This window comes from Mesocricetus auratus, unplaced genomic scaffold, assembly GCF_017639785.1.
Source record: "Mesocricetus auratus isolate SY011 unplaced genomic scaffold, BCM_Maur_2.0 Super-Scaffold_100008, whole genome shotgun sequence".
Lineage (NCBI taxonomy): Eukaryota > Metazoa > Chordata > Mammalia > Rodentia > Cricetidae > Mesocricetus > Mesocricetus auratus.
The window spans coordinates 58,246,089-58,273,157 of record NW_024429192.1 but is presented as its reverse complement, the minus strand read 5'-3'; the positions used below and the strand labels follow the sequence as shown (position 1 = coordinate 58,273,157).

The 27,069-nt window shown below is 47.5% G+C and overlaps 2 pseudogenes; both read left to right on the top strand.

Moving 5' to 3' along the window:
• Positions 1-1,821: 1,821 nt before the first annotated feature.
• LOC121141786 lies at positions 1,822-2,583 on the top strand (annotated as a pseudogene).
• Positions 2,584-8,222: 5,639 nt separating this feature from the next.
• Positions 8,223-24,825, top strand: LOC121142057 (annotated as a pseudogene).
• The last annotated feature ends 2,244 nt before the right edge of the window (positions 24,826-27,069 follow it).

Below are 27,069 nucleotides of genomic sequence, written 5' to 3'. Positions count from 1 at the left end.
ACCTGCTCAGAACTCTGATGTCTACATGCACAATGACACGATGAAGTTTTCAATTGAGAGATTTTTGCTATGAAAGCCAGCCTACCCCAATGTTAGTGGGAGGTCAAATCAGGGGACTAGTTCCTGGAGGAACTTTAAAAGCTGCTATTTAAATAATTTCAGTCCAGATGGGGAAGGCATCTACCCACCCAGGAAGTTCTTGTATGCTCCCCTACTAGTCTGGATCTTGGTAAAGTCAGTTTTCCCAGAGTTCTCAGGGATGCTGGTCTCTCATTTGGACCCCTGCTTGGGTAAGAGCTCTCTGTCTGGATTTACTTGAGCACAAACCTGATATCTGGCTGACACAGAAGAAGATAATTAGTGCATTGTTTGGCATTGAACCCCTGTCAGCCCAGATCTTTTTTTTCTTTTTTGGATTTTTTAGGTTTTGAGTGTTTCAATCACATGAAGCATTGGTTGAGAAGAAGACACAAATCATGAAAAACAAAGGAATAGAACTTTCTCTTTTCTGTCAGTTCAGGTTCAGCCCAGGGGACCTTTCCTCCTTCCCTGAGTCTGCTCGGAACAGCCATGCAGGAGAAGGAATGCTCAGAGACCTATTCTTCTCTGTGTCCATTCTTGGATGACAGGAGTCCCTGGACGAGAGGTCTGGCCTCCACACCTCCACACACGGCCAACCCTGACTGTGAGCAGGAGACAGACAGCAAAACAGTGAGCGCTTCTGCTCCTGGAGCGGGACAGGCGGTGTTTTCTTTTCTCTTTTTTTGTGTGGGTGTTCTCTGGTTCTCTGGGAAACCTGGAAGAGGCTAAAGGATTCAGGTCCCCAACAGGAGTAGGCACAGGTCTCAAGCCAGGGGTTTCTCACACCAGAGAAAACGTTGGTCAATACAGGCAAACAGAACTGACAGCAGCACATAGAAAGACAGACAGACAGACAGTGTTTGTTAAGGACAGGAAAGTGAAGGCAAATATACCCTCTCCCACTGCAAGAAGACCCTTAGTACCATGATATTTCTGCCCAAGTAGCTACAACTTTGAAAAGCCTTGCTGCTGGTGAGCCAGGAAACCCTAGCTTGGAGCTACAGGTCATGGGTACCAGTGAGAGAGTGGAGCTGGAGCTTGGTGCCCTGTGTGGCAGGCATGCAGTGTGTGTGGGCTACCTTATTACCTGTCCAAACAGACTGTGTGCTTCATCTCTGAGGTGCTGACGGAGCTGTGACATTAAATCTCCTAGGAACAGCAGACGCTGCACCCATGAAGTCTCACTAACATGACTGCCTGGTGTGTGCAGAACAAGGGCACCAGCAAACACGACAGACAGCACAGGGAAAAGCCCAGGAGGCCTCAGGCAACTGAGGAAAGCTGGGAGCGGGAGAGGCGGCCTCCCCAGGGATCAGCACAGCAACTGGCTGTCCGGTCCAAACGGTCAGCTCGGAAAACATACACACAAGTACATTGTATGGACTCAAAAAGCCATATTTGGGAACCTACATGTATATACATGATGAAGAAAGAGGCCATGAATTTGAAGGACAGTGTATCAGGGTTTGGCGGGAAGGCAAGGGAGGGGGAAATGTTGTAATTACAACATGATCTCATAGCCAGGCGTTGGTGGCACATGCCTTTAATCCCAGCACTGGTGGGGGGGAGGCAGAGGCAGGCGGATCTCTGTGAGTTCGGGGCCAGCCTGGTCTACAGAGTGAGTTCTATGACAGACTCCAAAACCAATGCAGAGAAACCCTGTCTCCAAAAACCAAAAACCAAAAACTACATGATCTCAGGTGAAGCTTTGCGCTTCCTCTTTCCAGTCAGCACCAAGTGATGGTCATCTCTCGGGACAACTGGCATAAGTACCACAAGACTGGGGGGTGGGGTCAGAGAAACCCTACCCCAAGAAGAGGAAGTATGATCTGGGATGGCCTGCTGCCAACACTAAGATGGCCCTTGCTGTATACGCTCAGCCCGAGTTCGGGGAGGCAGTAAGAAGGACCGTGCCCTAAGATTGGATGTGGGGAGCTTTTCCTGGGGCTCTGAGTGTTGGTGTGACTACAATGCGTCCAGTAACACGCTGGCTCACACCAAGACCCTGGTGAAGAACCGCATTGCGCTCATTGGCAGTGTGTGTGTTGTGTGTGTTATGTCCACTGTCCCTGGGCCACAAGAAGGGGGCAAGCTGACTCCTGGGGAGGAAGAAATATTAAACAAAAAACAACCAAAGAAACACGATGAAAGGAAAAAGCACACTAAAATCACCAGTCTTCCAGAGGAGCCGTTCCGGCAGTTGGGCTTCTGGCCTGCCTGACCTCGGGACCGGGTCAGAGTGGCAGAGCAGATGGCTGTGTGCTAGAAGGCAAGGGCCTGGAGTTCTACCTGAGGAAAAACCGAAGCCCAGAGAGGCAAATAACCATCATTCATAGGTCATGTAATAAGGTGTTTATTGTTCTACTAAAAATAACAATCTCAAAAATAAATAAAACAACAAAAAGCTCACTCTCAAATGCTCATGTGACAGCTTTTATAAGATTATCACACATATGCACAGGGGCCTGTGGGTGGGGCTGATGGACCATCTCCAGGCACTTGTCTAGGTCCAGCCTACATGTGAATAAAGCGAATTTCTCCCCATAAACAAACAAACACCGTTGCAGGTCCAGGAGATGGTTCTCATCTGGTGGGAGAAGTCTGAATAGTTTTTCAGGTCCTGGAACTCAGTAAATGATGGATGCTGTGTTAATATCTGTACTTCCAGCACTCCTGGGGGGGGGGATGTGAAAGCAGGAGACTCGCCCAAAAGATCATGGCCCAGTGTGCAGCCCTGCATCAGAAACAGAGACCCTGCTTGGGAATCAAGGGGAGAACTAAGTCTGGCCTACACATGCGTGCTGCTGCAGGTGTGCACCCTCACACACACACACACACAACACATACACATATAACACACAACACACATGTAACACACAACATACACATGTAACACACTCACACATATTCTCTCTTTCTTACACACACCACACATACATATAACATACACATACCACATACATATAACACACACACTCTCTCTGTCACACACACACTCTTACACAACTCTCTCACACACATACCACATACATATAACACACACACCACATACATATAACACACTCTCTCTCACACACACACCACATACATATAACACACCACATACATATAACACACATACACTCACACACACACACCACATACATATAGCACACACACACCACATACATATAACACACACACTCTCTTTCTCACACATATACACCACATACATATAACACACATACACACACTCTCTTACACACACACCACATACATATAACACACACATACTCTCTCTCACACACACATACCACATACATATAACACAAACACCACATACATATAACACACACACTCTCACACACACACGCACACACACAGAGAAATAAAAGGCAATACAAATTAATCTTTTTTTGTTTTGTTTTTTGAGACAGGGTTTTTCTGTGGCTACTCTGGAACTCGCTCTTGTAGACCAGGCTGGTCTTGAACTCACAGAGATTCATCTGCCTCTGTCTCCTGAGTGCTAGGATTAAAGGCGTGCACCCCTACTGCTCTGTCAAATTAATATTTTTTAAAAGAATGTTTTTCATTTGTTGTGGTGGCACATACCTTAATCTCAATATTCCAGAAGCTGAAGCAGAAGGATTTTTACAAATTCAATGTCAGCTTAGAATATATAACAAAACTCTGTTGAGAAAGCAAAAACAAAACAAAACAAACAAACAAACCAACAAACCAACCAACCCAAATCAGGATTGGTGAGATGGCTCAGTGGTTAAGAGCCTTGGCTGCTCTTGCAGGGGACCAGGACCCACCACCCACAAAGCCACTTACGACTGATTTGTTAAGCCAGCTCCAGCTGATTTGGCACCTTCTGCTGGCTTCCTTGGGCACCGGTGCACTTACATACATGCAAGCAAACAGCTCACACATATAAAGTTCAAACAAAACCAAACCCCTGAACATTAACTTTTCTGAAGATTACAGTCCACAGCTTCCTTTAAAACTTCTGAGAAAGCAATACATTTATTTTTATTTCTTTGATACCTCCTGACCCCTGTTTCACATTTTGCATTTATAATCCCCCTGTTGGGGTGTAGCCCAGTGGTAGAGAGTGTGTGCTTAGCACACGTGGGTCCTGGGTTCAATATCCAGCACTGCAGAGGAAATAAAACAGTCCCTTCCCTTTCTCAAATGACACAAGGCTTACACAATCATCCGTTAATCACTTACTGTGGTGCATTTGAAAGCCCTGGCGCAAATATTTGATCTCTTCCTGTGATGCTTTGATCTTTCTCTGTTGAGTGAGTAAGAAGGCCGGTGGGTCATTTCCTCCTAGCCTTACCTCTCAATCATCTTTGGAGAATGGAGCATTGGTGTTCCTGCCTTAGGATTTATCAGGGAGTGCACCGACAACACCCTGGCAGGCCAAAGCGCATCAGGAGGTTCCTCCCTGTCCTGCACTGCAGATCCCCAGTTAGGGGGCTCGGGATCCCTCTCTCTCTCTCTCTCTCTCTCTCTCTCTCTCTCTCTCTCTCTCTCTCTCTCTCTCTCTCTCTCTCTCTCTCTCTCCTTCCTTTTTTCTTCCTTCTTTTTAAATCTATCAAAGATCAAAATTTTATAAAACACTTTCACATATGGTGGCAAAAAAGGATGTGTGTTTGCAGGAAGGATGGGGAGAGGAGGGTTAAATAGGTGTAGCACACAAGATTTCTTGTTTGTTTGTTGAGACAGGGTTTCGAGCCTGTCCTGGAACTCACAGAGTTCCGCCTGCCTCTGCCCCTCCCCGCCAGTGCTGGGATTAAGGGTGTGTGCCACCACCCGACTAAGCTTTTTTTTAAAGCATGGTGAAATTATTCTCTCATTCAAGCACTGCCAGACCAGACACTGTCTAGCATCTGGGATCAAACATAGTTTGGCCAGGTTGCAGTAGCTCATAACTAGCTGTAACTCCAGCTCCAGGAGATCTGACACCCCCTGCTGGTTTCTGTGGGCCCCACATGCCTATGGCACACACACCACACACATGCACACACACATGCACACACAAGCTGTCTTCAATTTTAAAGACATACATGTAATATTGAAGATGCTTAATACAGTGACTAAAACGACAGAATGTAAACGGTACCTAGCTCATTGATAGGACAGGTTGTTAAAATACATAGGAATGTTAAAAATTGGAAGCAGAAATAATTGAAGTTATTTATAGAAAAGGCACCAGGAACCTGACTGAGACAGGAGAGGAGAGTCGTGGTCCAGCCCTCCCTTGCTATCCTCCCTTCCTCCGGCCACTGGATCCCTCCTCCACCTCCTCACACACACCTGGTGACCACTCAGCTTCTGTTGTCCTCTTCGGGGATCCAGCACTGCAGAGGTTCAGGGCCGGTCCCAGAAAACTTCCAGGATAACTGATAGTGACCAACAGCTTGCCTCCTGGGGTTACCTGGATGCCCCACCTCTCCTCTCAAGGGTGGGGACACAGGTGACTGGGGCATTTGGTGCTCCTTTGCCAGAGAGCCTGCCTCATTCTTTGCTTGTCTAACTTCTGCAGGTTTTAAAGACCAGCTGAAGAGTCCTGTTTGCTAAGGAAACCTCCTTCCTCCAGGGCTACCCAGGCTGGGAATGCTGGGAATGCTGGGAATGCTGGGAATGCTGGGAATGCTGGGAATGCTGGGAATGCTGGGAATGCTGGGAATGCTGGGCAGAGCTGGCAGAGCCGAGGCTTCGAAAGCACCCTCTGATGGAGCAGCAAAGCACTAGCATTCGGTTTGCATGACTCTTGACCTCAATCCTCTCCATAACGCACAGTATCTGTTCTGTTTTGTTTTGTTGGTTCCTTTTGAGGCAGGATCTCATGAGCTAGCTTCAAGCTGGTGGTCCTCCTGCCTCAGCCTTTGGAGAGCCAAGGGTTACAGCTGTGAGCCACCATGTCCAACCCTCCCATGTGTTATTTTTAATTAAAAATTAGTTATTTTATGTTTATGGTGTTTAGTTTGCATCCTGTTTGATGCCGTGTGGGTGTTGGAAACTGAGCCTGGGTCCTTTGGAAGGGCAGTCAGCGCTCCTGACCTCTCGGCTCTCTCCAGCTCCCGAGTGTTAACATCTTTGCTTAATTTACATGCCATGTGACCTGGGGAGACACTTTGGTGTAGCAACCATCATGGAGGTCTCCATTTAACGGCTACCGCGGTGGGAGCATGGCAGGTGACACCCCAGATGCTCCCCCTCTATCTTCTCCCCAGTGCAGCACCTCCTGGGGCCGTTCTGAGCCAGGCCTGGCACAGTGAGTAGCTATTCAGGCATCTTCCCACAAGTCGTGTGGTGCCTCCAGCGGTCTCTGGGTAAACATTCAGACACCGTCTTGATGGAAATGTCCTCGGAGCTGAGCTAAAGTTAGGTTCTGGCTGCCCCGCAGCCCTCACAGGAGCCAGATATGGATCATGTACGAAGCTTCCCACCGTCTCTGCCTCCCAGCCTGTGGGAGCCTCTAAAGAGCCCTAAAGAGCCTGGGCCAAACAGAAAAAATAGTCCATCCTGGGCCAGAGATGGCTCTGTGGGAAAAACCACTTTCTGTGAAAGCCTGGCCCCCAGCATCCGGGTGGGGGAGACCGCCATCTCCCGCAAGTTGCCTTTGACGTCCCCTCTTTCACCATGACGTGCATGCACACAATAACATTAAATAGTAAGTAAACTTACCCCCAAATCCTACCGGACACCCATCTGCAGAAGACTCCGCAGTCACCCTCCTGTTGATTAACCCCATAACCGCCCTATGGCGCGGGCCATATATGGGAAGCCAGACACAGCGAGGGTACAATCGGAATGTGGGGGCATGCCATGCTCACTAGGGAGGCTTCTAGATGTGGCTCTGTGGTGTGACTTTGAGGAGCCATTTCACTCCTCTGGATCTCAGTTTTACTGAATACAATCAAGGACAGTTGTGATGATCTGAATTTTGTCGATCAGAACAGCCTTAGCATGCGCGTGCTTTATAGGAACGCTTACTGGAAGCTGAAGGCTTTGTTGCTTAAGGTAACCCTGACGTGCAGCTGCTGGCCGGTTTTTATATGTCTGTGCTGCCTCGTCACCTCCTGCAAGGCCCCCCACACTCAAACACCACCCTCTCTGTCACTTCCCCACTGCCCTGACATTCTAGATTCCAGTTGCTGCGTAGCTGGACTCCGTGCAGCTCACCCCAAAACGTGGCTGTGGCTCACACCTGCACATCTAAATCCCTTTAAGACACCTGCTGTTTTACTAGCTCAGGGCACCTGCAGTTTGTGTTCACTTTTGTAATTCCTTCTGCTTGTTCCGAAGTGCATCCTCCCTGCTCTGCGGCTGTGTGGAAGCTGCCTGAAGCCCAGGACGGCTTAGGGCTGACATCAGGGTGTGGCAGGCTTGCCCCAGCTTAGATGATGCATTTGCCGTTGGCGGTGGCTATGGAAGGACAGGAATTGGTACCAAGAGGATCGGCAATGGGAAGAAGCCTTGGATATGGGGACCCCACTCTGTACTCCATAGAGAACTGGGGGTCAGTGCCAGCCGGCCGGTCTTCCCCTTGCATAGAGTTAGGGAAGTCAATACTTTGGGAGCATTTCTCTAACTTGCCATTTACTCCCTCGTTGGGAGCTGGAGAACATGCGCTGTGGATTCCCAGGTAGAGTCAAGCAGCAGCCCTCTGCAGGCTTGCCTCCCTGTGGAGTTCCTTAGGGAAAAGTAGCTCACACAAGAGTGCCCTGCTCTGGGGAAATGTACCTTACTCTTTGTCCTCTAGGCTGGTTAGGCTACCCAACTTATCTTTAGATGCCCAAAAGTTGTAAAGGGGGAGCCATTACCATTCTCAGGAATGCTAATCTTTGCAGGAGGGGCAGAGAGTCACACAGGGAGAAGCATCAGGCATTTGGCCAGTCTGGGATTTGTGTTTTATACTCTGAGTTCACAAGTTGGCCTAGAGACCACCTCAATAGCAGAAATTGTTGCCCCAGAGAGACAAGCCCTGACTCTGCTCCTGGGTGGAGTCTGTGTCCCACCTGGAGGCGTCCCCTCACCCCCCCACGGAGCCCTTTTGGACTCTAGAGTTCATGCAGCATGGCACCTTCGTTAAGGTTCATGTTACTCTGGGTTAAAGGGGTCATCATGGGGCAGCCGCATTAGCCATGGCGAATGGAGCAGGCACCCAGCAGGAGGGTGGCGGGATCTGGGGGGATGAGCAGCAGGTGGTGGGGTGAAGTAGGCTGCCCTGCTGCTCACAGGCAGGAGCAGAGGCAGGCCTTGCCCGAGAGAGCTTCCTCTCTGCCTGGGATGACTTCAGGTGTGTATGTGGGGATGGATAGAGCAGAGGTGGTCCTCAGGGGAAGCTCGCACACTGGACTGTCACCTTTGAGAAGGGCGTTGGCTATAAGCATGGGCCTTGTTGGAGTCCATGTAACGGAAGAAAGGTCTAGAACTTATGATGTTTTTCCATATGGATGTTCCTTCAGCCATTGCCCTAGCCGTATTCATTTGGCCCTTCCTGGTTGTGTGAGGCCATGGGGGCCTGTTGAACCCTTCCAGAGTGTTCCTCCTCACCTATTTCTTCTGTGAAGTCGGAGGACCTTAGTACACAGCCTCTTGTACTCCTCCCAGCAGGACAGGGACAGGGACAGACCCGCCACTCCTTGCCAGGCTCCCTGTAAAGCCATCATGGTTCATTTCCCGCCCATTTCTCAGAGTGAGCTAGATGGAAACTTAACTTGAGACATCTCCTTACTTCCTTGTTCCTTTTGGCACCTGGGTTGTTTCAGTTCCAGCCCCAAATCCACACTGTGCCAGCGCCCACTAGAATTAGAGGCTCACCCAGTCTGCCTCAAAGCTTGACAGCTCGGAGCAGGAAGAGACTGGCCGTGCCAGGAAACCTGGAGGTGGAATGGAGGAGCAGCTGCCCCAGGTCACCCAGCTGGGAGAGTTTCCAGCAGTGCCGATCCCCATGACCCCCTGAGCCAGAGCAGCTTCCACAGAGAGAGCTGGGAAGATCAAAGCCAGACTGCCTCTCACCGCCTCCTCAGTTACAAGCAGGCTGGATGCTTTCTCTGGTGGACCTGGGCCTCAGGCTGACTCCACTCCCTCCTGGGCCCAGTTTGATTTCATGGAGGCAGAGGGTAAATGGTTTACCTTGCCTCAGTGTGTTTAGGAGCCTAGAGGGAACAACCCCAGTAATGTCCTTTCTTCCTCAGAGTGGTTATGTGGAACTCAAACAGCTTCTGGGAAGAAAACCACTGAGAAGTGACTTGCAATGGGGGCCAAACCTGTGTGGCGGGCGTTCGGCTTGGCCTGTTTGCTTCACCAGCAATGTGCTTGCTTTGCTGACTGTTCCCAGGCCCAGAGTGCACTTCTTCTACCTTCATATACCTATCTGACAGAGAGGGTTGTGAGCCTAGTGAGCCGTTTGCCTCTCTCTCTCTCTGTGTGTGTGTGTGTGTCTGAGAGAGAGAGAGAGAGAGAGAGAGAGAGAGAGAGAGAGACCGAGAGAGAGAGAGACCGAGAGAGAGAGAGAGACCGAGAGACCTTGGGTGTTCTTCAGGAACTACTCACTTTTTAAAAAAGCATTTTTGTATTTTGTTTTACATGTGTATGTCTGAAGATACATATGTATGCGTCATTGGATCCTCCGGTACCAGAGTCACAGGGATTGTGAGTAGTCATGTGGGTGCTGGGAGCCAACCCAGGTCCTCTGGAAGATCAATAAGTGCTCTTAACTGCTGAGTTAGCTCTCCAGTCCTTCACCTTGTGTTTTGAGACAGGGTCATTAACTGACCTGGGGCTCACTGATTAGGCTAGGCCAGGCTAGCTGGCTGTTGAGCTCAAGGAATGGATCCTCCAGTCACTGTCTCCCCAGCACCAGGATGACAGCTACTGCCACCCCTGCACCCCACCCCCGCTGCTTTCTTGTCAAGACAAGGTTTCCCTGTGCGGCCCTGGTTGGCCTCAAACTCAGAGATGTGCCTGCCTCTGTGTCTTGAGAAAGTGATTCACTGCCTGAGGCCCGTCTGTGGCTCTCCACATTCCTCCTAGGGAAGGGGCACTGGCCTTCTGGCCTGGGATTAGATAGAACTAAAGTGTTGACTCTGCCTCTGCCGCACGACTTTGGTCATATACACCATTTCTCTTCTTCTGCCTCAATCTCTGCGTTTTTGCTGTTGTTTTGTTTTTTCAGATCCTTACATGGACAACAGTCTGTCCCCGCAGGCTTTAGTACGTGCTAACATGCTCACATCACCCATGTCTAACCTCATCTACCCCAGCAGAGGCGTCCCTGTGCTCACCCACACTCAGCTCAGGTCCCTAAGTCACTTGTTAATTCTTCCCAGGGCTGACCTCAGCCATTAGGACTTGCCTGCTTTCGCATCTTAACGGCCACGCCAGCCGACGGTGGCAGACATTGCCCCTCCTTCTCCCACAGCTTTCGCCTGGGTTTCTCCCTGTCTCGGGCACAGTGGTGTGGCTTGAGAAAAGAAGAGCTACCCTTTCCGTTCAGTTTACCGTCTGAACCGCAGGAGAGTGGCACCTACTGCAAGGCTGCCAGCAAGAGGCACATCCAGCTGGAACCATCCCGGAAACATCTGTCCTGGCTAGCTCCCGTGGTGCTGCAGGTTGCTGTGTAGACTCCTAGGGGAGAAAAGCAGACCCTGCATGCTACCACGCACCAACCTGCCTGGCAAGGCGTGCCCACTGGCACACAGTGGGGCGACTGCTATGGGGGCTACCATCTGCATCCAGACGGGATTGGAGGTCCACTCCCCGGGAGGGAAATCATGTTTGTCATTGTAACATTAGTTAACCCTCTCCCTGATCCCCTCCTCTCCCCCAACCCACCCCCAGTCCCACTCAGACTTCTCTATGCCTAATACTCTCTACTTTTGTTTCACATTGCATGTCTTCCAGTGTTTGCCTTCCCTAAGTGAGCTCCCCTCCTCCACCTCATGATCCCTTTCTAGGTCCCTGACTTCTATAGACATCCACTCCAACTGTGAGCCGCTTTCCTCTATATGTGTGCATGTGTGTGTGCGTGTGCACACGCGCATGATGACCTTGGGTGTTCTTCTTCAAGAACTACCCACTTTTAAAAAAGCATTTTGTTTTACGTGTGTGCTTCTGAAGAAACATATGTATGTGTCATTGAAGCGAGAAACCACCTATGTATGAGAGAGAAGATGCAGCATTTGTCTGTGTAAACCTGGGGTTACCTCACTTATGTATTTTCCAGTTCCACCCTATTGCGTGGGGATCCAGACTCACAAGACTCAGTACAGGTTAAGTGAAGTTTATTTGGGGAGAATGCACTTACACAAGAAGCGGGAGACCGCTGCAGGTTCCAGATCCACCCACGCTGTCCTCTGTGACCCAACTGGAAACAAGAGAGTATGCTGGGTTCAGGGATCCCAGATCTAGTCCTCCCTCCCTCATGTCCTCACCTGTGACCACGCCCAAACGGGTGTGGTCAGTGCTACAGGTGTGGGCAGGGTGGATATCTCACTCAATTCCCCTTTTAGTCTAAAGAAAAAGGTTTAGGCTTGATACGAAACTATATACAAAGATAGCAAATATCACGTATGCTCTAGGAGGAGGAAAAATAAGAACAAACTCACTTAAGAACTATTGCTGCTTGAGACCTATCGCCAGTGATGCAGCTAGAGAAAATGGCAAGAACTATATATCCAGTCCACGGTAAAGGCATAGCAGAGATTACTATAGAGCTCTCCTAAGCTGGAAAGTTTAAGTCTTTTTTTGTTTGTTTTGCTTTTTGAGGCAGGGTTTCTCTGTGTAGCTTTGAAAGCTGTCCTGAAACTATCTCTGTAGACCAGGCTGGCCTCTAACTCACAGAGATACACCTGCCTCTGCCTCCCGTGTGCTGGGATCAAAGGCATGCGCCACCACCACTACTGGGCAAATTTAAGTCTTGTACCTAATATTTCTATCTAGGAAGAGAGAACAATAATTGTGACAGTTTAATCTTCAACCTCATCAAAGACCTGAGAAAGGAGGTAACAATACTAGGGTAGGCAGGAAGTGTTGGAGAGCAACTTCGAAAGGTGTAGCAAAAACAGAAACAGCAGGCTACTTGGACAGTCACCCAAGGTCTCACAGCAGTGTAGGGACAACCAGCTATGGCTAAGGCCTAGAGTATCTGACTGACCAACACAGAAGCAGGGAGGTAGAAAGGCTGTCTTACTTGGCAAGGTTCAGCAGTCTTCTAAATTTATCTCCTGCAAGCACAGTAGGACAGCATGTCTAAAATCAGTGATCGAGGTGGGGACAGTTCTTTTGCCCAAGGAAAGAACGGACTCCAGAAGGAATGACATTGGTGCCCAACATTTTTTTCTGGGAAAGCTTGGTGCTGCCAGGAGCAATTGTGTCTCATGTCAACGGAGTACTAATATTAAGACATTTAAATGCCATATTCTGCAGGTCTACGAAGTGTTTGAAGATCAAATATCTATGTCTGACTAATCTCATAGATAAGAGACAGGGGTGGTAAAAGTATGTAATTCTCAGGAACATAGTTGTACAAAGGCTGAAGCTTCCCAAAATAATTTAGCAAGGACAATGACTTCAAAAATGTAACACACTCTCTCTCTCTCTCTCTCTCTCTCTCTCTCTCTCTGCTCTCTGTGTGTATGTGTTTCTCACTAACAGAGATAGAACTGAAATGTCTTGATAGAGGTAGAACTGAGAACTGTAAGGTGCAATATGATAAAATATCCTAAGTTGTATCAATATACAAAATGTATATACATCAAGACAGTTTTATATTTGTGTGCAAACCGTCATAAGCAATATACAATAAGCTAACAGTTGCTAAAGTTAGTTCACTAGAACATATGTTAATCTACCTATATCCCTTAATGAACGATGCCCAAATTCCCAAATATTGTTTAAAAATTTTTTTCATTTAAATGGGGTTGGTCATCAATGGTTAATGATCACAACCAATCTCTTTTTAAAGGTAAAAGGGAGATTATGGTATAGAAATGAATGCTTTGTATTGGAATGGATTTTCATTTATTGATACAAATTTAAGGTCAATTTTGTATATTTCTTCTCTTGTTTAGGTATTGTGTTTGCATAGCTCATTTAAAAATGCAATGTATGCCGGGCGTTGGTGGTGCATGCCTTTAATCTCAGCACTCAGGAGGCAGAGGCAGGTGGATCTTTGTGAGTTTGAGACCAACCTACTCTACAAGAGTTCATTCTAGGACAGCCTCCAAACCTGTCTCGAACCCCCCCAAAAAAGCCCACTGTGTATATGTATATGATGTATATGCATACATGCACATATATGTATAATACCAAATTCCTATTATCTACTCACTGATGGACATCTGAACTGTTTCCCTTTCCTGATTGTTCTGAATGGCACAGCAGTGAACATGAAATTGAGGCTTCTGTGGTAGGATGTAGAATTCTTTGGGGGGGAAATACCAAGGAGTGGTATTATTTCATTTTATTTTTAGTTTTTGAGGCAGGGTCTCATTGTAGCCCTGGCTGGCCTGGATCTCACAGAGACCTGCCTGCTTCTGCCTCCCAAGCGCTGAGATGAAAGGCGTGCTCCACTGTACTCAGCAACATTTTGTTACTGACAAAGTTGTATATAGATTTATAAGGTACAACTCAATGTTTCAGTAATGGCTACATTGAGATGCATATTACTTCACATTTATAATTCTTTGTAGAGAGAATACACAAGCATAGTTTCTTAGCAACTTCCAAGCATTTTAGCATGCTGCTGCTCATGTTACAATATACACACAGCTCTCTCGAACTTATTTCTCCAATTTTACTGAAATCTTATGTCCTTTGATCAGCACCCCCTTAACGTACCCAACCCCAGCCTTTAGTGACCACCTTTAGATGTGGGCTTGCACACATTTGATGTTGTTAGAGTTTTTGTTTTAGAGTTTTGTTTCTGTGCTTGACTCTTAGTGCTTAATGACATCCTGCAGGTTCATCTGTGTTGCTGCAATGACAGGACATCATTGTCTGTATGGCTGAATAGTATATTTTTCTGTTCATAGGTACCACACCTTCTGTATCCATTCCACATACGTTTATTCACTCATCCATTGTTTAGGGACACAAGGTCACTTCCATCTCTTGGCTGTGGCTACTGATGTTGCAATAAGCACAGAGTGTAGATGTCTCTTCAACATCCTGATTTGACATCCTCTGGACAAATGCCCACTGACAATGAGATTTCTGAATCATGTGGTTGCTGCATTTTTAATTTTCTTGAGGTATCTCTGAGTCATTTTCCGTGACGGCCATGCTAATTCTCATCTCCTCTGAACTTGTGCAAGGGCTCCCTTTTCTCCACATCCTTGCCAACACTTAACCTTCTCCTGCTTGTTAAAAGTTGTTCTAATGGGTAGGAGGCGTTAGTTCACGGTGGTTTTAATGTTTATTCTCTGGCCAGTAGTGGTGGTTAGCCTTTTTTTCCCCAAGTGCCCGTTAGCTATTTGCATTCATACTTTGGAGAAATGCCTACTCCGATTTTCTGCCTATTTTTAAATCAGGGATTTGTTTTCTTATGATTGAGTTGTTTGACTTTCGCATAGATTTTGCATGTAAGCCCGTATCGGGTGTGAGGCATGCAGGTACTCCTACCCCACTCCCTCCACTGGCACCGCTCACCTGTGTCATCTGCTCTGCTGTGCAGGCGCTTTTACTGTGACTGTACAACCCTACTCGCTCGGTTTTGCTTTTGTTGACCTTGCTGTTGGGGCCACAGTCAAAAATCCAGATCGGTGTCGTAGAAATATCTTTATATTTTCATCTCATAGTTTCATGTTTTCAGGTCTGGTAGTTCAGTCTTTACTCTGGGATGATGTATTCAGTGTGGGAGGAGAATCTGACTTCATCCTTCTCCCTGTGGCAACCCAGACCTCTCAGCACGTTATGGAAGAGACTGTCCTTCCCGCATTGTTCTTGGCATGTCTGTGGAGATCAATCTATTTCTTGGATCCTTTTTCGTTTCCACTCAGTTTTGGACCAGTGCCATACTATTTTCATTACTGAGTTTGTAGAGTTCTGAAAAGACAGTAGGCTGAAATGTTAATCACAGTAGACTCTTAATAAATAGTTGCTGTGGGTGTGCACTGTGCACATATGTGGTCATGCATGCATGCATGTGTGCATGCATATGTGAGTGTGTGTGTGCATGTATGTGGGGCCAGGGAGATGGCTCAGTCAGCGGCCTTGCTGCTCAAGTCTCAGAACCTGAGTCTGGATCCCCAGAATCCAGTAGCTCTTATAGCAAGAAGGGAAGTGGAGACAGGAGGATTCTCAGACACCTGGGGGCTGGCTAGCCAGGTGTATATGGAGGAAAAACAGCAAAAAAAACCTGTCTCAAATAAGGTACAAGGCAAGCATGCATACACACACACACGCACACACACACTAAAATTTTAAGAGAGAGAAAATTTAAAAACCACAAAAGGGTGAGATAGTGGGGAACCTGGTAGGAATGAGGCTGACCTGGAGTTAATGGTTGTGAGCCTGCTTCCTCAGGTGGCCATTTTTGAGCCATTCTGTCAGCTGTGTCCACTAAGGGGACAGAGGCTGTGTGGCCTTGAGCTGCCCTCTGGAGGAATATATGTGGTCTGGAGGACCATGACGAGCTGAGGGGCTGGTGGTAGCAGTATCCTGAGGTGCAGAGGTTGGCTCCTCTCTGTTTCAGGCTCTGGAGGAAGGAGGAGCCTGTCACTCACCTCATGGGCAACACAGCTCGTCATGAAAGACACACTTACCTGTTCAATTGGGGGCTGCCCAGGCTAGCGGTCTGGGCCTGCCTTTGGGTAGATGCTGGCAGTTCATTAATGTGTAAAATGGCTGCGTGGTGGCCTGAGTTCCAGGGTGAGAACCCACGTTTTAAAAGATGGAGTAACTGGATCTGAGTCTTGAGAAGAGGTAGTAGAAATCGAGGGCCCCACAACCTGGTGGCAGAAGTTGGGGAGCTGCAGAGGGAAATGGCAGGACAGGGGAATTAGGAGACTCTGAAGTGTGTGTCGGGGAGGAGGGCAGGGGACTGGCTGGATATGATGAGGACCAGAGTGTAAGAAAGAAAGACCTTTAACTGGGTGGTGCACACACCTTTATCCCAGCACGGGGAGGCAGAGGCAGATCTCTGTGAGTTTGAGGCTAGCCTGGGACTACAGAGTGAGTTTCAGACAGCCAGGGCTACAGAGAAAAACTCCATCTCAAAGCAAACAAACAAAAACAAAAACTGAAAGAAAAAAGAGAAAAGGTCTTTTAACAGTTTGTAATATCAAAACCAGGAAGGCACTGACTTCTCTGGTCCTCCTCACCAGAAGGGCACTGTCGAGCACCTGGTGGGGTACTGGAGAGTAGCGCTTCTCAACCATGTACTGGAGAGTAGCGATTTTCAACCATGTGTGCGTCAACTCTGGTGGTGCTCCTCCCCAGCTGTGCACCTTTTGGGGAGTCAGTGTCTCTTACTGGGCTCTGGGGCTCGCTGATTAGAGTGTGCCAGCCTGCTAGCAAGCCCCAAGTTTCCTCCTGTCTCTGCCCTCCCACCCCAGTGCTGGGATTACAAGGGTGCACCTCCATGACTACATTTGGCTGTGTGTGCTTTGAGTCAAAAGACGGTCCTCAAGTGCGGTCAGCAAACACTTTATTGGCTCAGCGATCTTCTCAGCCCCTCAAACTTTATTTTTAGATTAAAAGTGTGTTGTGTGTGTATGTGTGTGAGAGAGAGAGAGAGAGAGAGAGAGAGAGAGAGTGTGTGTGTGTGTGTCTGTGTGTGTGTGTATGTGTGTCTCTGTGTGTGTGTGTTTTGCCTGCATGCATATCTGTCTGTATACCAAGTGCATGCCTAGTGCCCCAAGAGGCCAGACCAGGGTATTGGAAACTGGAGTTACCAATGGTTGTGAGGTACCATGTGGGTGCTGGGAAGCAGACCCAAGTCCTAGAGTAGCCAGTGCTCTTAACTATCAACCCATCTCTTCAGTCCCCCAGCAACTTTTTAAAACATTAAACTGCAAAAAAAGAAAAAAAAAGACACTGCATGTTGCAATACTCGGTAGAAATGCACAGGCGTTCAAAGCAGGCTTCTCTGGAGGTCTCCTGTCTTTGCCTCTCTGTCACTGCCTGCTGTTGTCACCAGTGGCTGTCCTCTCAAGGAGCTCTGTCGACATCAGCGACTCATGTAGGCAAATAAACCTTCATTTTTAAAGCCCATAAAACTTCTTCATATAAGATGATAATATGTTAGAGAAAAAAACCAAAAGCAAAGAAGGAAAGGGAAGGATGTAGAAGGAAGTTTGAGTGGGGAGAGGAACTGGGGAAGGGAGGGTAGAGGAGAGGTTAGGAGGATGTTTGAAAAAGCCATATGGAAGCCTATTTTATAAGCTTCCTATGTGTGTCCATATGAAAGAGTTTAATTGGAGTGACTCTACACAGGGGAAGACACTCCTCCTAGAGCCACAGTTGCCAAGTAAAAACCTCAGTGCCATGTGTGGGATCCCACAAGTTGCAGGTAAGAGGTGTCCCAGAGACCCCCAAATAGCCTTTTTCTTTTCTCTGCCAATGTCTGGTCACCGCCAGAGTCAAGACCACATAGCGGCAGGGGCATGGAAGAAGAGTTTAATGTTGATGTTGGATTTCCTACCCGAAGTTGCAGATAGGACTCTGCCCGGACACCCCACCCCCCAGCAAAGCCTGGCTCTTTCCCCGCCCAGTGTGGGACAGAGGGCCTTGGCATGCTGAGGAGACTCCCTGCTGTCCTTAGGAAGGCTCCAGAATGTCCCAAGCCCTGCTTGTTGGCCGTTGTGTGCCAGAGCCGCCCACCCTAGTTCCCTGATCCGTGCTGAGCTCCCATTCCTGAACACTTTCCCGCCCTCACAGAACTCCTGGCTCTTCTGCCTGCAGGGAAGCAGAGCAGTCATGTGGTCCAACTCAGGTCTGGACGCTTACCCTATAGAGATGCCAGGGTCTGAGGGATGAGGGTTGGACAAAAGGCAAGGCTTTCTTGAGGATGCAGGTGACTCAGAAAGGCATCAGGCTGATGTCTCAAGCTCTTTGAGGGGGGAGGAAGTGGGGGATATTAATGTGAAGGTCAGGTTAAGTGCTATGTAAGAAAAATAGCATTTGCAGGGGCTTGAGTTCGGCAGCCGGGTGTTTTGGTGCCTACAGGGGTAGCAGGTCCCCGCGATGAAAAACACTTAACTTTCTATCCTGTTTCATAACTCATGCCCATTACTTATACTCAGTTCCTCCTCATCCTCTTATATTTAGCTTTTCCTGTTTTCTTTTCCTTTTTACATATTATACTGTACCCACATGTACATTTGCTTCCATATATATGTATATTATTGGCTAGATTCCACATATGAGAAAATTCATCCATTTATTCATGTGTTCATCTGACAAGCATTTGTCTTTTCAGGACTGGCCCTGGGAAAGACATGATGAATTGAGGGAAGGGACTCTGTGACACCTAAATGAACCACCCAAGGAAACCAAGGGCAGGGAAAGGGCCAACACCCTGTGCCAATTGAGTCTTCGATTCCCCGACGCTGGGAGACAATGTTTAGTGACTCAGTCACATTTCTGCAAATCTCAAGAGAAAATGCATTGACAACCTTTTGTTCTGGACTCTTCTAGAATGTTTATACAGTGAGATCATTGGATGACAAGGTAGCGTCTCCCTACCTAGTCTTAGAAGGTAGGTAGCAGGTGGATCTATTTGCTGTCAAATATCATAAATACAGCATTTAGTTCTGGGAAAAGGGCAAACAGGCTTGTTTTATGGCCGTAGATAAAATATTGGTGTTTCCTAACCTGGGTCTGGGCAGCTGGACTGAAAGCCTACTTTGGGTGACAGAACTTATCTGAGCCTGCCACTGTATTGTCTCATGGGAAAGTAGGGGGAAAGTCAATGAATGGAACCATGAAGCTGATGCTACCAGTTGTAACAAAGTTAGTTCTTTGTCTCTAGGCCAGGCTCTGGTGTAGCATCTGTGAAACTGCAGGCGGGCTTGTGAGCTAACAGATATAAAGGCCGTTCACAGTGGTTGACAACCATGGATCCATGTTTTCAGGCCAGTCGCTGGGCAGTGAAGCACATCTAGGAGGCAGCTGGGCACCTCTGGACTCTCTGAAAGACCAAGGTGGAACAGGTAAGGAAGCTGAGGGCTGACTGGAGACCAGGCTGGCCCCACGGTGCCACGACTGCTCTCTATTGACTATGCTTCTGTCAAACCCTGAGGTCCTTGGAGATCAACCAAGGAGAGTGGTGACCATTAGAGGCCACTGCAAACTTCCTTCTCCATACAAAGAGAAGGAATCCCCAGAGGAATCCCTAGGGCATCATGAGTGAGAGCGGACTTGGCCCAAACTTCACGAGGGGGGTAGGAAGTGGCAAGCAGGCCAGTAAGGACAGGCCTGGAGTTCAGGGCACTCTGCAGAGTCCCCTCACTCTAGATGGTGATATTCACGTGGCACAGTCTATCTTCCAGCTCTCCTTCTATGAACTTAAAGGACTCCATCTAGTGAAAAAGCAGAGAACCATCAAGCATGAATGCCCTCCACAAGGAGGGGCCCCTCACCACATCCCAGCATACCACATGCTTCTGGAAGGCAGCCACCACGCTGTGCCCAGCCCTGAGCCTCAGTTCTGTGAGATTCCTCTTTCCCAATGCTTCTCAGTAGGATGTGGGCTTCAGGCAGGTATGTGGAGGCCTTCTCCTACATTCTGGGGAACTAGGTGAGCCAGCCTGTACGCCTCCCTTTCCTCTCTATGTCACATGGGTCACAGCATCACACTGTACATGCTGGGTCTCTGGGCTCACTGCCTTGCTTACTCTTGTTCATACTTCTGTGCCTGTCCTGGGCTGGGTCCACAGCTGCCGACCCCTAATCTACCTTAGACAGCCTTGTCTTTCCAGGTCCCATGAATTTGGTCCCTTTGGTGGTTCAAGGTGTGAGCCATGAGCCTGAATGGGACCAGCATGTTTGCTTAGCACATCCTGTCCCACTTCCTCATCTTTACATAATGGAAGAAAAGACAGACTCAAGATCCTGAGAAAGATGCACCACCATTGTTCTTAAATGCCTGGACTCGTAGATATGTGTAAAGCGTGAGAGGTTTCTTATCTTGCTTCTCATTCTGACCAATCAGGAGTTAAGTATTAATACTGGAGACAGAGTGAGTCTTCACTTTGATGTCAAGAGGCTGGAGGTGAACTGTCTCTTCCACAGCCAGGGTTCTCAGAAAGCCAGGTCCTTGCAGGTATACCCTGCACCTGGCTCTCTCATAGCATTTTAAAAGTCAGTTTCATGTGTATTGTGACCTGTTGCATGTTTTATATACATACACAGAATGGTAGACTATATATAGTATACCATAAAAATTCTAATGCCACAGTTATGCAGCAGCTGACACTGTATCATTAAGTTACACATTCGTTACTTTAAGACAGGACCTGAAGGATATTGGAGCCTAGATTTGCTTTATAGTCAGGTTGTATCTCAGGCTTGAGGCTCACTTGCATTGCTCTGTGAAATGATCTAGTGTCAGAAGTTTTTAAAAGCCTCCAATAAGGGGCTGGAGAGATGGCTCAGCAGTTAACAGTACTGACTGCTCTTCCAGAGGACCTGGATTTGATGTTCAGCATCCATATAGCATCTCACAACCATCTGTAACTCCAGCTCCAGGAGAATCCTTGTCCTTTTCTGCCTCCTTGTGCACCAGGCAAAGCACACATGTTTATAAAAACAATGTTAAACCTTTTAAGTTTAAAAAATGTTCTCCTGTTTTCCATTTTGATCACAATCTTTCCCCTCTCCCAACACTTCCCAGACCCTATCCATACTCACCCAACTTCACTTCTTTCTCTATCTCTCAACAACAACAAACATCTTTTTTTTCCTTTTTGAGAAAGAGTTTCATTATGTAACTCTTGTTGGTTCAGAACTCAGTGTATGGACCAGGATGGCCTAGAACTCACAGAGATCCAACTGCCTCTGCCTCCTGAGTAGTGGGATTTCAGTCATGAGCCACAATACCTGGTCTCACTAAATGAATGAATGAATAGATAGATAGATAGATAGATAGATAGATAGATAGATAGATAGATAAATATGTGACTGTCTGCTCCTCTTCACTCCAGGGACAGCCACATCTAGTGCAGTGTCAGTCTTTTCCCTCAAACGTGACAGTGAAGGTCAGAGTGGGAACGGATTTGGCCATTTTTTTTAAATTTTATTTTCCAGTTTAAATTTAGATAAGAATCAAGGTTGCTTCACAAGTCAGTTCCAGGTCCCTCTCCCATTCCCTCCCTTCCTCCCATGCCCTCCCCTCTCTCCCCCCCCCGTTATCCTCTCATTTCTCCAGGGAGGGTGAGGCCCTCCATGGGGGTGTCCATAGTGTGTCATTTCATATAGGGCAGGGCCTAGACCCTTTCCCAAGAGTTCTGGGTGAGAGTGCACCTCACATTGTTCTATTGGAGTCCAAAGTCCGTGTGTATACTTGGGATGGGTACTGATCTGCTGCCCAAGGCTCAATAGATTCCCTAGGCCTCTTCACTGACACCCAGATTCAGGGGGTCTTGATCAGTCCCATGCTGGCTTCCCAGGCTAATGCCTGGGATTCAAGATTTAACCTTTGTCTGGTCAGCTGTTTCTGGGGGTTAAACCAGCCCAGTCTTAATCCCTTTGATCATCAGTCCTCCCTCTCTGTTACTGGCTTTCTTGAGTTCAGCTCAGTACTTAACCAAGGGAGTCTGCCTCTTCTTCAATCAGCCACTAAATAAAGTTTCTGTTTCCCAGACTCTCTGGCCATAGGATTGTAGGCTGGCACTCCCCAGATCTATGTCTAAAATCCATATATGAGAGAGTACATGCCATGTTTCTCTTTTTGTGACTGGGTTACCTCACTCAGGATGGTTTCTTCTAGTGTCATCCATTTGCCTGCGAATCTCATGATTCCATTATTTTTTTCTGCTGAATAGTACTCCATTGTGTAGATGTACCACATTTTCTCTATCCATTCTTCAGGTGAGGGACATCTAGGTTGCTTCCACGTTCTGGCAATTACAAATAAAGCTGCTATGAACATAGTGGAACAGACCTCTTTGTTGTATGAATGGGCATCTTTTGGATATATGCCTAAGAGTGGAGTTGCTGGGTCTTGTGGTAGGTTTATTCCCATTTTTCTGAGGAATCTCCACACTGATTTCCAAAGTGGCTGAACCAGTTGGCACTCCCACCAGCAATGGAGGAGTGTCCCCCTTTCACCACATCCCCTCCAGCATAAATTGTCATTGGTGTTTTTGATTTTAGCCATTCTGACAGGGGTGAGATGGTATCTGAGAGTTGTTTTGATTTGCATTTCCCGGATGGCTAAGGATGTTGAGCACTTTCTCAAGTGCCTCTCAGCCATTTTAGACTCCTCTATTGAAAACTCTCTATTTAGTTCTGCAGCCCACTTTTTAATAGGGTACTTTGGTGTTTTGGAGACTTGCTTCTTGAGTTCTTTGTAAATTTTGGAGATCAACCCTCTGTCAGATGTGGGATTAGTGAATATTTTTTCCCATTCTGTGGGCTGCCTTTTTGTCTTGCTGACTGTGTCCTTTGCCTTACAGAAGCTTCTCAGTTTCAGTAGGTCCCATTTATTAATTGTTGATCTTACTGCCTGTGCTACTGGTGTTATGTTCAGGAAGCTGTCTCCTGTACCAATTCGTTCAAGGGTACCACCCACTTTCTCTTCTAAGAGGTTCAGTGTGGCTGGATTTATGTTGAGGTCTTTGATCCATTTGGACTTAAGTTTTGTGCATGGCGATAGACATGGATCGATCTGCATTCTTCTACATGCCAGTCTCCAATTATGCCAGCACCATTTGTTGAAGATGCTTTCTTTATTCCATTGTATATTTTTAGCTTCTTTGTCAAAGATCAGATGAGATCTGGGATAACAGGGGCATACTTAAACATAATAAAAGCTATATACAGTAAACCAACAGCCAACATCAAACTAAATGGACAGAAACTCAATGCAATTCCTCTAAAATCAGGAACAAAACAAGGCTGTCCACTCTCTCCATACCTTTTCAACATGGTACTTGAAGTCCTAGCTATTGCCATACGACAACAAAGGGGGATCAAGGGGATACAAATTGGGAAGGAAGAGGTCAAACTTTCACTGTTTGCAGACGATATGATAGTTTACATCAATGACCCAAAGAACTCTACCAGGGAACTCTTACAGCTGATTAACACCTTCAGCAAAGTGGCAGGCTACAAGATCAACTCAAGAAAATCAGTAGCCCTACTATATACAGATGATAAAAGGGCTGAAAGAGAAATCAGAGAAACATCACCCTTTACAATTGCCACAAACAACATAAAATACCTTGGGGTAACGCTAACCAAACAAGTGAAAGACCTGTATCGTAAGAACTTTGAATCTTTAAAGAAAGAAATTAAAGAAGCCCTCAGAAAATGGAAAGATCTCCCATGCTCTTGGATAGGTAGGATCAATGTAGTAAAAATGGCAATCCTGCCAAAAGCAATCTACAGATTCAATGCAATCCCCATTAAAATCCCAGCACAGTTCTTCACAGACCTTGAAAGAACAATAATCAATTTTGTATGGAAAAACAAAAGACCCAGGATAGCCAAAACAACCCTGTTCAACAAGGCAACGTCCGGAGGCATCACCATCCCTGACCTCAAGCTCTATTATAGAGCTATAGTCCTGAAAACAGCTTGGTATTGGCACAAAAATAGACAGGTAGACCAATGGAATCGAATTGAAAACCCGGGTATTAACCCACACACGTACGGATTTGGCCATTTTGAACCAAGGCTGGCACAATGGATATTGCTGCCATCAATGACCTATTCATTGACCTCAACCACCTGATCTATACATTCCAGTATGATTCTACCCACAGCATGTTCCATGACAGCACAGTCAAGGCTAAGAAAGGAAACTTTGTCCCCAAAGGGACAGCCATCTCCATCTTCCAGAAGGGAGTTCTTCCAGTGTCAGACAGGGCAATGCTGGTGCTAAGTATGTTGTGGAAGCTACTGGTGTCTTCACCACCATGGAGAAGGCCAGGGCCCACTTGAAGAATGGGCCAAAAGTGTCATCATTTCTGCCCCTTCTGCTGATGTCCCCATGTTTGTGATGGGTGTGAATCATGAAAAGTATGACAACTCACTCAAGATTGTCAGCAATGTGTCCTGTACCACCAACTGCTTAGTCCCCTGACCAAGTTCATCCATGACAACTTTGGCACTGTGGAAGGACTCATGACCACAGTCCATGCCATCGCTGCCACTCAAAAGACTGTGGATGGTTCCTCTGGGAAGCTGTGGTGTGATGGCTGTCTAGAACATCATTCTTGCATCTATTGGTGCTGCCAAGGCTGTGGACAAGGTCGTCTCGGAGCTGACCAGGAAGATCATGGGCAAGGTTTTCTGTGTTCCTTCCCCAGGAGTGTCTGTGTGGATCTGACATGACACCTGGAGAAAGCTGCCAAGTACAACGACATCAAGGTGGTGAACCAGGCATCCAAGGGTCCACTAAAGGGCATCCGGAGCTACACTGAGGACCAGGTTGACTCCTGTGACTTTGACAGTGAAGCCCACTCTCCCACCTTTGATGCTAGGGCTGGAATTGCTCTCAGTGACAACTCTGTAAAGCTCATTTCCTAGTATGACAATGAGTATGACTACAACAACAGGGCATCCAAGAAGTAAGGAGCCTTGGACCACCCACTCCAGGAAGAACAGAGAGGAAGAGAGAGGCCCTCAGCTGCTGAGGAGACCCTGTTCCAAATCAGCCTGCAAACACTGAGCATCTCCCCTCACAGTTTCTATTCCAGACCCCCCCAGAACAAGGGGAGGGGCTTAGAGAGCCCTTGAATACTATCAATAATGTTCACTGCACCCTCAAAACAAACAAAACCCAACAAAACCGTGAAAAAAAGAAGTCTTGATAAAAATGTCCTTTCATAGCCATCTTCTTGTTCTAGTAGGTTACATTTTGCAGTAGTTTGGTTAAACTTTATCTTTGTCTCCTAGTTCTCTATTTCTCAGTCTCTAAAACAGTTCCCAGTGGTCTCTTGATCCTCCCATCCCAGCCTTCCAAGAGTTGAGGTTACAGGTGTGTGTCACCAGTCCTGCTCAGTAACTTCTATCTTTCCATGTCTACTTTCCTCAGAGGGCATATATGGATCCCACAATCATGTGCTGAGAATCAACTATTTCCCAAGCTAGCCAGGGTGGCTACTATAGCCCTGATGTGCAGTGTGGAGACCCATCTAGGAAGTCACTTGCCCAGAATGACACCAAAGCCCTTACTCTTTCCCAGTACCTGTCTTTCAGGGTACAACAGCAGGCATTCTCAGAGAAAAGCAGACCAGCAACTCCCCTGTACCTGGGCAGCTTATCCTATATCAATGAAAACTTCTTTAATTATTGCTGTCACATATGATGTGAGTTCTCATCATTATCCTCTCTTCCTCTACCTCCCAGGGTGTGTGGGTAAGAAGCAAGACGGGAAGAGGGGATCCTCCAAATGCGTTTGGGGACTCAGTTTTGTTAATATTTGTTTTTATTTTTAATTACGTGTGTATGTATGTATGTATGTATGTATGTATGTATGTATGTATGTATGTGTGTCTGTGCAAGCCAGGGCAGATACTCATGATCAGGGCATCAGATCCTCTGGAGCTGCAGTTATATGTGGTTGCGAGCAACATAACATGAACTGGGAAGTGAACTCAGGTCCTCTGTCGAGTGTAAGTGCTCTGAACTATGGAAGCCATTTCTCCAGCCTTCAGAGAAGCAACCTTTCCTCTCTTCCTCCTCCCCTCCTCTCCTCTCCTCTCCTCTCCTCTCCTCTCCTCTCCTCTCCTCTCCTCTCCTCTCCTCTCCTCTCCTCTCCTCTCTTCTCCTCTCCTCTCCCTCCTCTCTCCTCTCTCTCTCCCCCTCCTCTCTCCACTTCTCTCCACACTCCCCTCCTCTCCTCCCCTCCCTTCCCCTCTCCTCCCCCTCCACTCTCTTCTGCCCTCCTCTGCTCTCCTCTCCCTTCCCATTCCCTCTCTTCTTCCCCCGCTTTTCCTTATCCCCCCTTTTTTGAGACAGTGTCTTTATAGCTCGAGTCAGCCCAGAACTTCCTATGTCATCCATGCTGGCCTCCAATTTACAGTAGTCCTCCTGCTTCGGTTTCCCTAGTGATGGGACTATAGGTGTAAGCCACTGTGCCTGGCTTGGGGAAGCGGCTTTGAGGAGGTAGGTAGATGCTGAGAAGCCACATTTTTCTGTAAAGGGAGAGTCTGGCATGTGCAGCTAATAGGAAGGTGTCTGGGTCCAGTTCGTCCCACCCGGAGAGCACAGGAGATCAGTGTGAGCACTCAGGGAGCTGACTGACACACCCGGCTGTGGAATGCTTGAGGCTGGGGTGGGGTTAACTCATTCCTCCTGTCCCTGTGCCCTCTCTCACCCTTACTCTCTTGGAGTTCTGAGGAAGCTAGAATGTGTGAAACTGGCATTTAACTGTAGCCAATCCGCTGTTGAGAGAAGATGGCTGAAGTCAGGGATGGCTGGCACCACCAGGCTCTTGGCTTTCTGATCTACCACTTCTAAGACCTCTTGGGGGGGCTCTCACCATGGGCCAATGAGGCACAGGGCCTGCCAGCTTTCAAGCCCAAGGAGATCTGGTTAGGAATTAGCCAGCACTTTCTCTTGGTCACCCAGCCTGGCTTGTGACTCCTTGATTCCAGGATGAAATGGGTCACTTGCTGGCATGCTCACATAAGGTCACCGGTCAGCTAGGGCACTGACTGTACCAGCAAATGCTTTGCCCCTGAACTTCCATGTAATGACCCCAAGTTTACTGTATGGGCTTTGTACTGTACCACAGAGTATCAGCAGGTACCTCAGCATGCAGATTTATTTAGAAATGTCTTTGAAGATGCCATTGGTTAAGCCAGACTGAGG